The following is a 19,432-nucleotide window of genomic DNA, read 5'->3' on the forward strand; positions in this document are numbered from 1 at the left end:
TAGCATGAAATTGCAACATGTAGACAATGGAGGCAAAAAGTGAAAATTAAATGACACAAAATTGATTCTCAAATGTCCCTCCAATGAAGTAGAAACAAATAATGCTTACCGCTGGTCAGTATTCATGTGGCAACCATTGTTAGCAATAGTGCCACAAGATTCCATGTTGTTGGATTGTTGGTTTTTTTTTTTTATGTTTTTGTTTTAATTTTTGGTTTTGGTTTTGGTTTTTTATTTTTTTTGAGAGAGACTGTGAGCAAGCAGGGGTTGATGGGCAGAGGGAGAGAGAGGATCTCAAGCAGACTCCCTGCTAATCATGGAGCCCAATGCAGGACTCCATGTAAGGCTCAATCCCACAACCCTGAGATCATGACCCAAGCCAAAATCAAGAGTCAGACACTTAACCAACTGAGCCACCAGGCGGCCCCTGGATTATTTTTGAATGTCTGGAGCCTTAAACTTGTGACAAAAACTCCACTTAGTCTAATTTAAGCAACAAAGAGAATGCATAGGATCCCAGAAATAGGAAGTCAAAGGAATAGGATCTGCTTTGAGCATAATGGTTCTAGAAGGCAAATAATGTTTATTCTGTGCCTGAATCCCTGACTTAGAAACCAGCTAAGAACCACAATGTCTCTGGACCTGAAGGCCCTACCTTTGTTCTTATCATACCAGGGTCTGAAGGTATGCACTCTAACCTCAGTCTGAATACCTGGAAATCTACCTGGAGAAACATCCAACATCTACCATCTGAGATCTTCCAACTTCTTTGTATTGAACCCATACTTTCTTGGATTGTAGCTTGCTGTCTTTTACTATACCTTCTGGAGGTAAACTTAGTCCCAGCAATGGGAGCTCTATTTGTCCCTTTCAATGCTTTTTTTTTTTTTTTTAAGTAGGGTCCATGCCCAGCATAGAGCCCAATGTGGGGCTTGAACTCATGACTCTGAGATCAAGACCTGAGCTGAAATCAAGAGTCAGACACTTAACAGACTGAGCCACTCCGACACCCTTCAATGACTTTTTACTTCAGTGGGGGAACTAACTCACTTCCAGTTCTTACCCTTCTTTACATCTCTGTGGAGAATAGGATTATTTCCTGTCCTGCTGCATTTTCTCAATATCCTGAGTTTTATTTCATGAGAAAGTTGCTCTTTGAGAAGAGTAATTTAATCAAGTGCTGGGAGAGGAAGGTCATGCTGGATTGTAGCAATTTTTACACTTCTTTTGTGCTGCTCTTGTAAAAATAATTTATTCTTAATTTTCCTTACAGTTCTGAGTTTTGTCATTTTTTTTTTTGTTTCTCCAGTATCCTTGGTGTTGGAGAATTAACTCATTCTAGTTCATAGGACTTTGAATCACAATACTCTCTGAGAGACTTGACCTCAATGGGTAGGACTATGACTAGGATCTGGCAAATTCGAGTCCCTCAGAATGATTGGTTCAGAGGTTAGGACTGACCAAGGATGGCCAACCAGATACCTTCCCTAGAATTTGATACATACAAGTTTGGAGAGAAAAGTGACGTAGTCATGCTGTGATGTAGGCCTGGACTACTGTGGCTATTCTCTACATCCTGATGAAAAGGTGAAGACATCAAGAATGAAGATATGAAGCCAAGATATGAAGTGAGAGAATGAAGACAAGCCAAATAGAGATGAGAAATGAGAGGCAGAAACTTGATTTAACACATTCTTCTGTTCTTCCCAGTATGTGAGCCAATAAACCACTCTTTTTTTTTTTGCTCAAGCTAGTTTGAGTTGAATTTTGTATTTGTAATTAAGAGTCTGAACTAATAGAACTCTATTTCAAGATATTCGCATGCCTAACAAAATCCACCTGCTGGAGGTCTGAGGCTGATTTCTCCCATATCTTCCTCTTCAAATTTCAATCCATTAGAAAACAGATCTTGGGAGGATTTCCTTGTAAACTGTGTAGGGATAATGTGGCTTTAGCCTAAGTCTAAATTAATGTCTCTCTCAATTCCCCTCTTATCTAGGCCTTCCAAATTATCTCTAGAGAGAGCGGAATCTGCAAGGAGGATACTTCCTCAGTCAGCAGTGCATAGGGTCATGACCTGTCTCATAAACTCTGTCACCAGCAGAGTGTATCACCCATAGTTGATGGTGTAAGACTCTGGACCCCTTTTTTCAGTGCATTGTTCCTGCTTCCAATGGCTTGTCCTGATGTCACTGATCACAGAAGTCACTCTTACCTGATGGTGTAGAAAAAGATGGTACCTTCAGAGAACCTCAGGAAATCAATTTCTGCAAGTTTTTTTCTCCCTTTGCTCTTAGCACCTCACCCTAGTTCCTCCCATATTAATCACAGTACCTTACTCACAGGATTTACGGCTCAGAATGAACCAATCTGAGCCCATCTCTCAATTTTCTGAATTGAATTCCAATCTCTTCCTCAGGTACAATAGTCCCTTATTATCCTCAGTTATACTTTCCACAATTCCGGTTACCCACAGTCAACTGAGGCTCAGAAATAGATGATCCTCTTTCTGATGGGTAACCAGAAGGTCCATAGTAGCCTAAAGTTACATCACAATGGTTACATCATTCTGTAGGCATGTTATCATCTCACATTGTCACAAGAAGAAGAGTGGATATGGTACAATATTTTGAGAAAGACCACATTCACATAACTTTTATTATAATATATTGTTATAATTATTCTATTTTATTATTAGTTATTGTTGTGAATCTCTTACTGTGCCTCATTTATAAATGTATCATAGGTATGTATATGCAGGGGAAAAAACATAGTATATATAGTGTTCAGTACTATCTGTTGTTTCAGGCATCCACCGGGGGTCTTGGAAGGTATCCCCCATAGATGAGGAGGTATTATTGTAATGCAAACTTCAAAACCATTTTCCTTTCTCAAGGCCTTCATATAAGCTCTTCTCCTTAATGAAATTGCTTCTCCCAGTCATATCACTTGACTAGTTTTTTGTCTTCCATTAGACCTCAAATGTGATTTCCTCAACTTAAATATTAGCTCCTCCTAGAAGTTTTCCTGCCAAGTCTATTCAAACTAGGATTGGCAGTGTGATCTCCATATCATCAATCTTTTGTTTCACAACAAAAAGGAAAAACCACTGCTCAACAAGTCTAGCATAAATGTACTCAGGTCTAACTGTTTCTTAGGGTCATTCCATATGAAGGATCCCATGTCACATAAAACTTATATTAAATGAACTCTGTGTCTGTGTCAGTTTAATTTTCAGATGTAGGCAGGGGCCCTAAGAGGGTTGGGGAAAACTTTTTTCTCCCTTATACTTGTATAAAATAAATATGAAAGAAAGGAGTCCCTTTTGCTCTCTCTAACCTGTAACATGAATGTACCTGACATTCTTTGGCCCTCTCTGACTCCCCACAGGGGCCATTGTCAAATGTCATCTCACCCAAACAACAGAAATCTTACTGTAGGGGTGCCTGGGTGGCTCAGTCAGTTAAGCATCTGCCTCCGGCTCAGGTCATGATCCCAGGGTCCTCGGATTGAGCTCTGCATTGGGCTCCTTGCTTTGTTGGGAGTCGACTTTTCCCTCTCCTTCTGCCCCTTCCTGCCCCACCCCCAGCTTGTGCTCTCTCTCTTAAATAAATAAATAGAAGTCTTTTTTTAAAAAGGAAATCTTACTGTAAAAATATTGGTGAGTAATAATTTTTTACTGAAGGTTTCAAGGGAGACAGGGAAGTGGTTATAATAATACACCACTTGCAGCATGTTTTAAATATTTTCTTGAACATTTTTCTCTCCCTAAAGTTACTCAAACATCAGTCTCACATATTTCTCTTTCTCAAATCTATTCAACTTCCCGCCCTGTCTTTGATACTCTCACTTCTCCTCCTCCTCTTTCTCTCCCAAGATCTTCCTCTTTGGGCCTCTTCACCTTCCTAAAGTAGAACAAGTGGTGTTCTTCTGGTTTCTTCAGTTTAGATCCTCACCTCCTTAGTAGGTACTCTGAAGAAAGAAAGGCTTTTCCCATGATACACCAATAATAGAGTATGGGAAAGAAAAGGGGATTCAATCATTTTTCTTTCTTTTTTCTTTTCATTATTACTTCTACTTGAAATTGCACAAGGGAGGAAAGTTTTTGAGTGTGCAATACAGTAGAGAATACACCAAAATACGAAGCCTTCAAGGACAATCCTTTGCACCTAGACAGAGTGTCTGTTAGGGCACTAAAGGATTAAATTATTTGCCTTGGCTTTTGTACTTCCTTAGTGCTAAAATGGCTAGTTTTAAATCATTTACAGCTCAACTTGTTAAGGCTTCTCTGTATACATCCTAAAAGAATGTATTGCAAATACTTTCTGTATGATTTTTAACCCACTCATGCTCTCTCACTTAAGGTGTCTTTTCTGTCTTCCAGATACAGCCCCTTTCTGATTAAAAAAAAATGTGTTGCTGAATCTTTCTTTGAATGAGTAAGAGCTCAAGATGCAATAGGCTTCCTGCTAGGCTTCCTTCCTTTCGCCAGTGTGGGCTGTTAACTATATGAATGTTAACTATATGAATGGTGTCTAAGGACACCAGAGAAATTTTCAGCATTACACCATTCAAACAAATGTTCAATGTCCAACCAAATAGCTAATTCTACATGAGACAAAAATAGATGAAAATGTGTTATTTGTGATTCAGCTTGACTTGCTTTTTTGACTTAGCAAAGAACCGATTTCATTTTTATATCCTGCTCTGTTCTCTACAGTGCCTTAAAAACATAGTATAGAAACTTAAATATATATATATATTTATATAACAGATATATATATATATATATATATATATCTGTTATTCCCAGTGGCCCAAAATGGATATTTTTAAGTGTAAAAGCAAAAATAGAATGGAATTCACTGTAGTGCTGCTTTCAGTGTAATTTAGGTCTTTTGAGGGGGGCAGGTGTGTTAAAGAATCATACTGTGTTTTCACTGGTTATAAAAGCAATATATGTTTGTGGTGAGGACAGCATAATATATAGAGAAGTTGAATCACTATGTTGTACACCTGAGGTTAATGTAACATTACATGTCAACTATACTCAAATTGAAAAAAAAGTTAAAGGTAGTATTAGATAAAAATGTAATTCTTAAAAATTTTGATTCCAGTGTAATTAGCATACAGTATTATATTAGTTTAAGGTGTACAATATAGTGATTCAATAATTCTATAGGTTACTCAGTGCTCATCATGAGAAGTGTATTCTTCATCCCCTTCACCTAATCAGATCATTAATGAACAAATAAGCAACAAGCTAATAGATTCCAAATATAATGCAAAATCTCAAATGAATCTCTATATAAAATGTTGGAAACTTGAAATTCTATGTATATGGAATAAAACTCAATTTATGACTATTTTCATAACACTATCCACTATATATTCTTGTCACCATAAGTCTAATTTTATCTTTTTTAACTCCACAACTAGGCAATTATGGCAGATTGTTACATTAGCAACCTCAGAAACTATATATTTTGGTATAGGCATCCTTATAGTCTACTGTCATCTGCTCAGTTTGGCCATGTGACTTAGTTTGATTAATGTGGCACGGGGAAGCATGTACCAAGAGAGGCTTGGTAACTGCTTACACTTTGAGACTTTTCCTCTGAATGCTGTTTTAGGGCTCTGAACCACTATGTACCTGAACCAGATGTCCAGCAACTCTGTTGTAGCATCCACATGAAAAAACGAGGATGCTCAATTAGCCCCCAGATGTCTCAGCCATCTCAGGTGAGGCTCCAAATATGAAAGAAGGAACCATCTTGAACATTTCAATCCTATCAGACACCATAGAGAACAGAAGAACAGCTATCTGTGCCCAGATCTAATTGTAAAATAATTCAAAACAAAAATTTGTTATTTTGCTTAAGTCTTTAAGTTTTGGGGCAATCCCAAGCAGCAATAGACAACCAAACCAGCAATATAATTATTTTATAAGCAAATAGTTGTTTATGTGCATTTACATTTATACTAATTTATTTTATCACCCTTAAAGAGTAAATATAATCCTTTTTTTCTTCTTCATGAAATAAATCCATTTGAATATTAAAAATATATATATGTTTATTGTGAAAAATTATAAAAGACATGAAATAAAAATCATCAGTAAAAAAAATCATTAGTAATCCTCAAACCCAAAGATAATCATTATTAATATTTTGGGATATTTTCTTTCAGTATTTTTTCTATAGACATGGCTAGTTTCAAGGGCAGACACTTAACCAGTTGAGCCACCCAGGTGCTCCTAGAAATACATTTTCTTTTTTAAGATTTTAGTTTATTTACTCATGAGAGATACAGAGCGAGAGAGAGAGAGAGGCAGAGACACACAGGCAGAGGGAGAAGCAGGCTCCATGCACCGGGAGCCCAATGTGGGACTCGATCCTGAGTCTTCCGGATCACGCCGTGGGCTGCAGGCGGCGCTAAACCGCTGCGCCACCGAGGCTGCCCGAAATACATTTTTAAAATAATATTTTAAAAGTTCCTTATCGGGGATCCCTGGGTGGCGCAGCTGTTTGGCGCCTGCCTTTGGCCCAGGGCGCGATCCTGGAGACCTGGGATCGAATCCCACATCGGGCTCCCGGTGCATGGAGCCTGCTTCTCCCTCTGCCTGTGTCTCTGCCTCTCTCTCTCTCGCTCTGTATCTCTCATGAGTAAATAAAATAAAATCTTAAAAAAGAAAATGTATTTCTAGGAGCACCTGGGTGGCTCAATTGGTTAAGTGTCTGCCTTTGGCTCGGGTCATGATCTCAAGGACCTGGGATGGAGAGCCATGTCTGGCTCCCTGCTCAGTAGGGAGTCTGCTTCTTCCTCTGCGCTGCCACACCCGCCCCCCCAACCCCCCACTGCTCATGTTCTCTCTCTCTCTGAAATAAATAAATAAAATATTTAAAAGGTATTTCTAATTATTTCCTTAAAATAACATCTCAGAAGTAAAACTAAAGGGATAAAGGGATTTGAACATTTTTTGGAACTTTGTCTTTAAATTGCCAAATAGCTTTTCAGAAAGATTACTATTACCAGCAGTGTAAGAAATTCTCTTCATATCCTCAGCAGCAGAGAATATTATAATTAAAAAGTACTTGGTAATTGAGTAAGTTAAAATATTATCCAGTTAATTTCCATTTCTTTAACTACTAGTAAAGGAAGCTTTTAAAAAATATATTCATTAGTCATTTTTATTTCTTCTTGAAATTGCCCAAGAGTGCAAATTTCTCTACATGGTTTTTAAGGTCCTTTGTGTCCTACCACTCCAGCTTTATCTTCCCCAGGCCCCTCCTTCTCACCACCCCCAACTCTATTCTAATTTCCAACCATACTGAATTTTATTCAGTTCCTAGAATTTGTCATGCATTTTCTTGCTTCTGGCCCTTTAAATATCCTACATACTCTTCTGGACATCTCTCCCGATATCTGTGTCTGGTTAATTTCTATTTGTCCTTCAGTTCTCAGCTTACACATTTCTTCCTTTGAAAGCCTTCCCTGAACCCTAAATTAAGCTGGGTGTTCCCAAATTACCTTGGTCTTCTTTTTCTCCTCCTCCTTTTTTTAGTAAAATTTGTATTTTGCGATAATTTTAGATTTACAAAAGAGCTACAAAGATGGTATAGAACACCCATATATACCCTTCACCCAGCTTCCCTTAATGTTAACATGTTCACAGCTGTGACACATTTGTCAAAAGTAAAACTGAACATAAATGCTATTACCTAGACTTTATTTGGCTTTCACTAACTCTTCTGCTCCTGTTTCAGGATCCAGTCTAGATACTGTATTGCTTTAGTCCTGTCTCTTCAGTTCTCCTGTACTTCTTATGTTATAGTACTTCATTCTAGTTGCTTCCCCTTGTAGAATACAAACTTTGTGACAGCAAGGACTAATACTTTTTACCATTGCCTCCCTAGTTCTTATAGTATCCATAGTAGCAGGTGCTGTATATGACTGCATATAAGGCAAGATTTTAAAAAAGAATCTCTTGGGGTACCTGAGTGGCTCAGTCGGTTAAGCATCTGAGTCTGAGTCTTGATCTCAGTTCAGGTCTTGATCTCAGGGTTTTGAGTTCAAGATTGGCATTGGGTTCTATGCCCAGTGGAGATTTTCTCTCCTTTTTTGAGAGATTAAAAAAACAAAACAAAACAAAAACCTCTCAAAAAAATCACATTCCATTTAAATTTTTACAAAATCTGGGGATGCCTGGCTGGCTCAGTGGTTAAGCATCTGCCTTTGGCTCAGGGCATGATCCTGGAGACCTGGGATCGAGTCCCATGTCAGGCTCCCTGCATGGAGCCTGCTTCTCCCTCTGCCTATGTCTCTGCCTCTCTCTGTGTATGTCTCTCATGAATAAATAAAATCTTTAAAAAATAAGTTTTTACAAAATCTCTTGTATTATGGTACATTTTCTTATTTTATTTAGAACAATAAAATAACATTCAAGGCTAAAATAACCTCATTGAGAGCCTGGATGTTTGTAGAGATCATCTGTTGGAATGAGTAAAAATGGAGGCAAAGACATTGAAAAACATTTAGTTATCTGCATTTTTAGTATTTTAGGGGTTTGACCTCACAGTTATAAGGACTGGATGTCCTTATAAACAAGGGTTTTAAAAAGAGGTGAGGGAAAAACAGGGAATGGAGACAGAAGGGCAAAGCCTTTTTATAAAGTTCACTTAATGTTTTTAATTTAAATTTTGTTAGTTGCCATATAGTGCGATATTGGTTTCTGCAGTAGAATTCAGTGATTTAACATTTACACACAACACCCAGTGCTCATCACAACCAGTGCCCTCCTTAATATCCATCACCCATCTGGCCCATCCCCACCCACCCCTCTCCATCAACCCTGAGTTTTTTCTCTCTAAGAGTCACTTTTGGCTTCTTTCCCCTCTGCTTTTTCTTCTTTTCCCCTTTCCCATATGTTCATCTGTTTTCTTTCTTAAATTCCACGTATAAGTGAGATCAATGGTAATTGTCTTTCTCTCTGACTTATTTCACTTAGCATAATACACTCTAGCTCTATCCATATCCATGTCATTGCAAGGGGCAAGACTTCATTCTTTTTGATGGCTGAATAATATTCCATTGTATATGTATACCATGTTTCTTCTTTACCTATTCATTAGTCAAGGGACATTTGGGCTCTCTCCATAGTTTGGCTATTGTTAATAATGCTGCTATAAACATCAAGGTGCATGTACCTCTTTGAAACTGTATTTTTGTATCCTTTGGGTAAATACTTACTAGTGTAATTGCTGGATTGTAGGATGGTTCTATTTTTAACTTTTTGAGGAATGCCCAAACTGTTCGTTCTCCAGAGTGGCTGCATCAGTTTGCGTTTCCACCAATACTGCAAAAGGACCCCTTTTTCTCCACATCCTTGCCAACATTTGATGTTTCTTGTGTTGTTAATTTTAAGCATTATGACAGGTGTGAGATAGTATCTCATCATGGTTTTGATTTCTATTTCCCTGATGATGAACATCTTTTCATGTGTCTGTTAGCCTTCTGGATGTTTTCTTTGGAAAAGTGTCTATTCATGTCTTCTGCCCATTTCTTACCTGGATTATTTGCTTTTTGGGTGTTGAACTTGGTAAATTCTTTATAGATTTTGGATACTAACCTTTCATATGATACATCTTTTACAATATCTTCTCCCATTCCACAGGCTGCCTTTTAGTTTGGTTGATTGTTTCTATTGCTGTGCAGAAGTTTTTTTATCTTGATGAAGTCCCAGTAGTTCATTTTTGCTTTTGTTTCTCTGGCCTCTGGCAATGTGTCCTATGGCAGAGGTCAAAGAGGTTTCTGCCTTTGTTCTCTTCTAGGATTCTTTTTAAATTTTATTTATTTATTTATTTATTTATTTATTTATTTATTTGAGAGAGAGTGAGAAGAAGAGCAGAGGGAGAAGGACAAGCAGGCTCTGCACTAGCACCCAGGGTGAAGCAGGGTTTCATCTTAGGACCCTGAGACCATGATCTGAGCCAAAATCAAGAGTTGGAGACTTAACCCTCTGGACCCCCAGGTACTCCTCTCCTCTAGGATTTTGATGGTTTTGTGTTTCACATTTAGGTCTTTCATCCATTTTTAATTTATTTTTGTTTATGGTATAAGAAAGCGGTCCAGTTTTATTATTCTGCATGTTGCCATCCAGTTTTCTCAGCACCATTTCTTGAAAAGACTTTCTTCTTTCCATTATTCTTTCCTGCTTTGTTGAAGGTTAGTTGACCATAGAGTTGTGGATTCATTTCTAGATTCCCTATTCTGTTCCATTGATGTGTGTGTCTGTTTTTGTACAGTACCATTCTGTCTTGATGACTACAGCTTTGTAATATAGCTTGAAGTCTGGAATCGTGATGCCTCCAACTTTGTTTTTCTTTTTTTCAGAATTGTTTTGGCTATTTGGGGTCTTTTGTGGTTCTATACAAATTTTAGAATTGTTTATTCTAGCTCCATGAGAAATGCTGTTGGTGTTTTGATAGGGATTGCATTAAATGTGTAGATTGCTTTGGGTAGTGTAGCTATTTTAACAATGTTCTTCCAATCCATGAGCATGAAAAAGAAAAAAAAATGCAGCTATTCAGGGGAGAAAGTGGACTACTTCTTTAGTCAAATCTACCGCATATTACCTGGAATTGCTACAATACCTTCCTTTTTTTTAAGATTTTATTTATTTATTCATGAGAGACACACAGAGAGAGAGATGTATAGACACAGGCAGAGGGAGAAACAGGCTCCACGCAGGGAGTCCGACGTGGGACTCGATCCCGAGACTCGATCCAGGGACTCCAGGCTGCAGGCGGCGCTAAACCGCGCCACCGGGGCTGCCCCTACAATACCTTCCTAAACGTATCTCTGAACCCTCTCTCATCCATCTACAATCTGCTCTCCATCAACGTCTAGAGTGATCGTTTCAAAATTCAAGTCTCTCACTTAAAAAATTATAATAGGGGCTTCCTGGTTGGCTTAGTCAGTAAAGCATGCAACTCTAGGGTCATGAGTTCCAGCTCCACGTTGGGAATAGAGTTTACTTAAACAGACAAAAAATGCAATGGTTTTCCAACTGGTCTTCAAAGAAAAATAAAAATCCTTAACAACCTACAAAGTCTTGAGTGCTCACTCTCCTGTTTACTCTTTCAACCCCCCAACCTACAAATATCAGTCCAAGCCTCACTTCTCTGACCATGTCTATCTTCCAGATACATACTTTCAGCATTTTATTGAGCTTTTTAAAATAGTCCTTGTTAGAATTATGGTTGTAATTATAAACTCTATGAGGTCAAGACCCAGGTCAATTTTTGCTCACTTTTGTATCTCCAACATCTAGCAAAGTACCTGGCACAGGTAGTTTGTAAGTACCTGCAATTAGCTGAAAAACATGAATGAGACCTTTCAGCAAGAGTAAATTATCTACTTAATGGTCTAATGGGGTAACCTTTAATATTTGTACTGTTTGGTTTCTGGGCATCCAAACATTACTCTAAGTCCTGATATCATGAAACTTGACCATCTAACCTGATTAAGACCATTCAACTCTGCAATTCTGACATCAAATACATGTCTAGCTTAAGTGAAGTTTTTTTTTAAGATTTTATTTATTTATTCATGAGAGAGAGAGAGAGAGAGAGAGAGAGAGAGAGAGGCAGAGGCAGAGACAGAGGGAGAAGCAGGCTCCATGCAGGGAGACTGATGTGGTACTCAATCCCCAGTCTCCAGGATCACACCCCAGACTGAAGGTGGCACTAAACCCCTGGGCCACCAGGGCTGCCCTTAAGTGAAGTTTTATTTGGAGATCCTCATTTTAAATATCAAACTAGTAATCAATAACTGACATCTGCTGTCTGGTTCTCTGAAAAGTCATTTCCATTTAATTTCAACCTAATAATTATTACTCAGGAGTTATTCCCCAAGTTTTCTTGGCTGAGGTCCTTCTTCAGACTTTCCAAGGTCCTCCCTTGTTAAGGACCTTTCAGGGATCCCATTTGAAAATGAGGGCTCACATTCCAGTATTTGTATCTGACATAGAGAAGGAACATAAAACTCCATGCAGCATGTACTTCATAAAATCTCCTTGAAGAATGAAGTGTCTCTTCTCTGTATCTTATTCAGTTCTGTAGCTGGTATACCTTTTATAAGCATGAAGAGTAATTAGGAGTTACAGGGAACTGTATCTGGTTATATAGAAGGCATTGCCAGATTACAGTTCTGTGTACTTCATATAATCTGTGGAGTAAGGCTGAGTTAACAGCAATTGTATCTCCCCTGGATACAATGCTCTGTGCAATGTGTCCTGCTTATAATTTGCATGGAGAAAGTTATTACAAGAAGTTGTGTTTTGTAGTTCTCAAGGGGGAGGAGTAGATGAAACAGGTGAAAGAGATTAAGAGGTACAAACTTCCAGGTATGAAATAAATAAGTCACAGGGATGAAAAGTACAATATAGGAAGTATATCAATAACATTGTAATTGGGCAGCCTGGGTGGTTCAGCAGTTTAGCGCCTATCTTCAGCCGAGGGTGTGATCCCAGAGACCCAAGATCGAGTCCCACATCGGGCTCCCTGCATGGAGCCTGCTTCTCTGTCTGTGTCTCTACCTCTCTCTCTCTCCCTCTCTCTGTCTCTCATGAATAAATAAATAAAATTTAAAAAAAAAACATTGTTATCACTTTGCATGTTGATAGATGTAACTACACTTATCATGGCAGATAATGTATGGAATTTATCAAATCATTATGTTATACACCAGAAACTAACATAACATTGTATGTCAAATACACTTCAATTAAAAAAATTAAATTAAAATGATGCATCAAAATATTAAAGAAAAATAAAGGTGTTTTACACAGAGAAGCCATGATGCTCTATATTCTCCAGGCTACTTCCTTACTCTCTGCCTATAGGCCTAACCCAGAGTTCCAATCCCACAGAACTCTTTGTTCCTGAAATACTCCATTCACATCTTCTTTCTCTTTTTCCCTTATTTTTTCAAATGATCATTGAATTAAAAAGAAAGCCTTCCTACTTTATTTTTCCATAACAATTCTCATCATCCAACATGATAAATATTTTATTTTATTTTATTTAAGATTTTATTTATTTATTTGAGACAGAGTACAAGCAGAGTGGCAGGCAGAGGAATAGGAAGAAGCAGGCTCCCCGTTGAGCAAGAAACCTGACTCGGGCTCAATCCCATGACCTGGGGATCATGACCTTGAGCCAAAGGCAGATAGTAAACCAACTGAGCCACTCAGGCACCCCCCATAATAAATATTTTATTTGTTCCCATGATTTATTGTCTGTTTCTCTTCCTCTCACTAAAATGTATGCTGCATGATGCAGGAATATTTGACTATTTTATTTACTGTTGATGGTCCTCATGCTTAAAACACTGCTTAACACATCGTAGGTGATTAACAAAGATCTGCTGATGGAATTAATGATGCCTAATCTACAGAATAAAGAACATTCTAGGGATGCCTAGGTGGCTCAGCGGTAGAGCGTCTGCCTTTGGCTCAAGGCGTGATCCAGGAGTCCCTGCATGGAGCCTGCTTCTCCCTCTGCCTGTTTCTGCCTTTCTGCCTCTCTGTGTGTGTGTCTATCATGAACAAATAAATACAATCTTAAAAAAAAAAGGAATATTCAAGACTAACTATATTATGCATAGGGTTAAAAGTTCTTCATTTCAGTTGCTGAGCAAAATTCTCAAAGTTAAAGAAAAAAAAAACCCTACTACTTTGGAAGAGAATGTAGACATGTGGAAGAAATGAAGTGCAGAATTAGGGAATTTAGACTGGAAATAACACCAAGGAGTGAGCACTTGGAGACAGACTAGATATAGCTCTATATAACACATGCGGCTGGAGCCTTGGTTGCTAGAAATAACTGCCCTGAATAATTTCTGGGAGTTTATGTCATCACTGCTCTGCATGGCTCCACCTGCCCTCAGGTCTTGACCACTTAACTTGCTTTCTTGCCAGACAGGTGTAAAGAGATGAAAGCAGAGTCAAGGGCTTTATAGTCATGGGAACAGGGTAAGGCAAATTACTGGGGGTGAGGACTAGGCTTCTACAGCAGTTAAAGGAACCTGGTCCACCTGACCAGACCCATACAGGCTCTGACTTTCCGAGGGCCTCCTTGGAGAAGCCAGTTAGCACAACTCAGAGCGAAATTTTTTCCCTTCTTTCCTGCATTCCAACAGATTGTACAGAGATCCATACAGCCTCTCCAGAGATGTCTCATATGACCAAGCAACCAGCTGTGTCTCTTCAAGAAGCTGTAGCCCTTTTTTCCTTATTCTTCTTTCTCTGAAATTATAGTCATCACCCCTCTTCACCCACCCCCAATACACAATAAAAATTAGCTCTCTAAACTTTGTCTTTAGGGTTTTGTTTTGTTTTGTTTTCCTAGAAAACTGGGGCTAAGACATAGAGGAGTTATCACAATTCAGAAAAATTGCGCAAAACATAGACATACTTTTTTTTTAAGATTTAATTTATTTATTCATGAGAGACACACAGAGACAAGCAGAGACATAGGCAGAGGGAGAAGCAGGCTCCCTGTGGGGAGCCCAATGTGGGACTCAATCTCAAGACCCCGGAATCATGACCTGAGCCAAAGGCAGAAGCTCAACCACTGAGCCACCCAGGTGTCCCATAGACATATTTTTGAGCTTAAATTCTTGTGTGCCTTACTGCAAAAAAGTATGTTTCTACTTCAAAATAGTTATAATATTAATATCTAGCAAAGGTCAAATAACCGTAAAGTGAGAGATTGGTAGAATTTCAAGTGAAGACCACAAGACATGGAGATGAAGCATTGTAGTCAGAATGACCTGTCTAAAATTCCTTTTCATTCATTCTTTTATTCATTCAATCAACAAAGAATATGAATATAGGTGCTAGAGACAGGACAGTGAACAAGACATATGAGCCCCTCCCCAAGGATCTTAAATATTCCCAGAGGAGGCAAATGATAAACAAATGTTTATCATAATATCAGATGGCAATAATTGATATGAAGAAAAACAAAGAGAAGAGGATACAGAGTGATGAAATATTTTTTAGATAGGATGGTCAGGAAGGGCCTCTATGGGGAAAACCAAAGCAGATACCTGAGTGAAGTGAGAGAGGTATTCAAGTAAACACCTAAGGATTAGCACCCAACTATGCACACATATAAATTGTTAGATTAGCTTCGAACTAAGAATAAATAAATAGAATGAGGCAAAGAGAAAAGTGTTTGCTTTCTTTTTTTATCTCCAAATCATCTAAGCCTGAAGCTCTCCTAAATTCCTCTTGGTGGCCGGTTATATTTTTAAAATTAATCAACATAGCAGAAATTGAAGATACTTCTTTCTTCCTCAGTGTGAGGTTATTTCTTATCTTACATTAGCTCCATGCTTTGCCTGGTATTATCACTGTTTATTCATGCATCTCATATCAATGTAGTATGCTATGTACTTTGAATGCAAAGTCTATATATCTTTAGCATTACATTTCCTGAAATATCCACCACAGTGTCTGTCATAGAGTAAGCAAATAATTATTTGCTGAATTAAAATTGTTAATTCTACTATATAGTAATTACTACGATTACTATAGGTAATTTTTGGATTAAATCATCTGACTCCTCAAAAGTCCTAAATTACAAATAAATGTTTAGCTTTAGTCTCTTTGAAACTATGTTTATGCATGCACTGATTTTTTTTTTCTTTAGAGAGAGAGAGTGTGTGTGCACATGTACCTGTGCGGGCAGTGTAGGGAGCCAGGAGACAGAGGCAGAGGCAGAGAGAGAATTTTTTTTTTTTAAGATTTTATTTACTCATTCATGAGAGACCCAGAGAGAGAGAGAGGGATCACGCCCAGGACCCCAGGATCACGCCCTGGGCCGAAGGCAGGTGCCAAACCGCTGAGCCACCCAGGAATCCCTGAGAGAGAGAATCTTAAGCAGGCTCCAGGCCCAGCACAGAACCCATGGGGCTCAATCTTACAATTGAGATCATGTCCTAAGCCAATATCAAGAGTTGGATGCTTAACCAACTGAGCCACCCAGATGTCCCTGATTTTTAAAAAATAAAACATCTTGTCTTGAACAAGTTTACCTAACTTCTCTGAGCCTTAGTGTAGAGCCAATAGGAATAACAATTCTTATTTGATAGTACCTGTTGGTGCAAGAATTTTAAGAAGGACATAGTATACAGGGCCAGACACATAGTAGTATTTAATAAATTGTTGGTCATTCAATCAAAAAATTAGGAATTTTCAGGACATCTGGGTGCTCAGCGGTTGAGCATCTGCCTTTGGCTCAGGGCATGATCCCAGGGTCTAGGATCGAGTCCTGCATTGGGCTCCCCGCAGGGAGCCTACTTCTCCCTCTGCCTATGTCTGCCTCTCTCTCTCTGTGTCTCTCATGAATAAATAAATACAATCTTTAAAACAAAAACAAACAAAAAAACACAAAATTAGGAATTTTCAAGGTTGATGTAAAACCAGGTTATTTGATCATATGCGCTAGTTATTTATTAACAGCATGTGTCATTAGTTATTTCCTATGAAGATACCATGATATTATCACAAGATTCTTTCTTTAATCAGTCTTATTGAGATAATTTACATGCAAAAAAAGTAATCAATTATCAGTCTATAATCTTTGATGAATGCATACAGTTGTATAATTAACTCTACAATCTGTAGAATATTAATATTGCTGTAAAAAGTGTCCTTACATTCACTTTGCAGATAGTTCCATCCTTCCACCCCCAGACCTAGCAATCACTGATTTGTTTTTTGCAAAAGATATTTTTTATTTACTAAGCAAATATTTATGAAAGCCTTCTATTTGGAAGTCCTTGAGTTAGATACTTCATAGAATACAAAAATAAGTAAGACACAGTTTGTGTCCTTAAATAGCTTAAAATCTAGCGTAGTTTTATATAATTCTGAGATTACTCATCTACAAATAAAATGGGACTAAATTTCAACATGAACTATGCCTACGAACAAGGAACAAGAAGAAAAAGTATTGCAAATGATCACTAACTTTTAGAACACCAAACAGAATAATGTACCTTCATGATGCCACTAATTATGATTTCTTTTAAAAGGCACAAATTTATGATTGCATGATGTTCTGGATAATTATTAAAAAGTAAACTATTTTTAAAATCAAGTGACATACATACAGAAAAAAAGTACAGAAATCCTAAGTGCACAGCTTGATCTTTCCAGGGTATTTAATGTTAACTTAGACCAGCTTTCTGACCAAAACAGTAAAAAGACAACATCCTAAAGCTTTTTGGTTTAGATAGAATAACTGCATCATTGGAAGAAAGAAAGAGATAACAGAATGATGCCCTGTAAAGGCTCACATAGAATTGTGGGGATAAATAGTGAGAAAATGGATGGTACATTAAAATTCATGAGGAGATGCCATTTAAGTTCCATGAATAACAAAGTGATTATTATTCAGGATCAAGTTTTTCTTTCATCATTACAGAAAGACACAAAATCATTATTGTGATCTGCCATGTGTTTTTCCTTTGTTATTGGATGCTGGGACAAGCCTATTAAATGTTTTGTGTTACCCAGGGGAATGGTCACAGTGGTGAGTAATGGTGGTCTCAGTGCACATGGCCTTCTATGGTTCTCATTCTATGTGTATTTAGACCAGAGGAAAGGAACAAGTTAAAAAGATGGGCAGAATGGCTAGGTGGGCATTTTCTTGTGGTTATAAAGAACTGAGTCTATTCTTAACCGTATTGCCTCTTGCTGCATGCTTTACTCTTTCCAATTCCAGAATAGACGAAGCTGGTATTTGCATTTGGAGCCTCCTTAGTCAATACAACGGGACTCCAGTTCTTTTGAAAAGGGGTAATGTATGTGAATTGAGAAAGGGTAATAACATCAGGAGAAGAAACAATCTGGAAAGATACTCCTATAAACATTCATATAGGTGGGTCAAAAATTTACCTACATTATAATTCCATAAACAAAGAATATATTGCTCTTTATTTTCTTCGGTGAACATAATTTTCCTTGCAAGTTTCCATAGTGGGAGCAAACAAACAAACACCCCCTAAACTTTAAGCTTGTCAATTCAAGGTAACAATCTTTCCTGTTTAAGTAATCACTACTGAATAATATATTTTCTTTTGGATAGGTGCAAAATCTTCCATGTTACTTCCTCCTTACCCTTGCTTCTTTTCAAAATAGTGTCCGGCTGTATTAAAGGATTTGTGATCTCATGGTGTCAGGGAGAGAAGAGGCCTCAGGCCAAAAATACATCCTTGTGGCAGAATGGCATCCCTGGACTGGTGGCCATTGAAGGCCCCTTTGAGATGTGGCAGGTTTTACCCTGCCTTTAGGTAGTGTGCTGGTGTCATCCCCTGGGTCCGTGGTTCAGGCTGTTCTCTCTAAATACTGTAGTCTCTTAGTTTCTGCAAGACTCTCCCCAATTTCTGTGCTTTCTCACCAGCATGCTCTGTAGGCCACATAGGAGCCAGGACCACTGCTTCCAGCCAATCCATCCATGCACTTATCTCTGTCCCTACTGAACAATCACTAGACTGGATGTTGCACCAAGTCAAATAGAAACAGGGCATGATTTATTTTTTCCCTTCGACTTTCTCTTCATGCTATTTAACTTAACTCCCTTCTCTAGAAAGTTGCCCTGTGGAAGAAATTAAGTCACGGGGATCTAACTCCTCTTTCCCCTTTCAGAGTCTCCCTCTACCCTTTACTTCCTCTTTCTTTCTTTTAAGATTTTATTTATTTATTCATGAGAGACACACACACACACACACACAGAGAGAGAGGCAGAGACACAAGCAGAGGGAGAAGCAGGCCCCATGCAGGGAGCCCAGCGTGGGACTCGATCCCAAGTCCCCAGAATCACACCTCGGGCGGAAGGCCGCACTAAACCGCTGGGCCACCAGGGCTGCCCTTCCTCTTTCTTTCTGAAAAGGCTTTCCCCATATCCTCTGCTTCACTAGAAGGAGGTGGGCACTGTATGGCTCCATATTAATGGCAGATGGCATCTTTTCTATGGCACTTATGAAAGCTATCATTTAGAGTGGATCCTGATAGAATAGGGTAAGTTGTCTTTGCCTGAAAGACAACTGGGAACTGGGGTTTAGAAAATACTGTTCTAGCTTCCTTTTTTTTTTTTTTTTTTTAAAGATTTTATTTATTTTTTCATGAGAGACACAGAGAGAGAGAGAGACAAAGACACAGGCCAAGGTAGAAGCAGGCTCCATGCAGGGGGCCTGACGCAGGACTCCATCCCAGGTCTCCAGGCTCATATCCTGGGCTGAAGGCAGCGCTAAACCGCTGAGGCACGCCCCCCGCCCCGCCCCCCGCCGCCCCGGGCTGCCCTCTAGCTTCTTTATGAGGGAGCATTAAATGTTCCCTAATTATATTGCTATGGTGTGT

The sequence above is a fragment of the Nyctereutes procyonoides genome, unplaced genomic scaffold, assembly GCF_905146905.1.
Source record: "Nyctereutes procyonoides isolate TBG_1078 unplaced genomic scaffold, NYPRO_anot_genome, whole genome shotgun sequence".
NCBI classification, from domain to species: domain Eukaryota; kingdom Metazoa; phylum Chordata; class Mammalia; order Carnivora; family Canidae; genus Nyctereutes; species Nyctereutes procyonoides.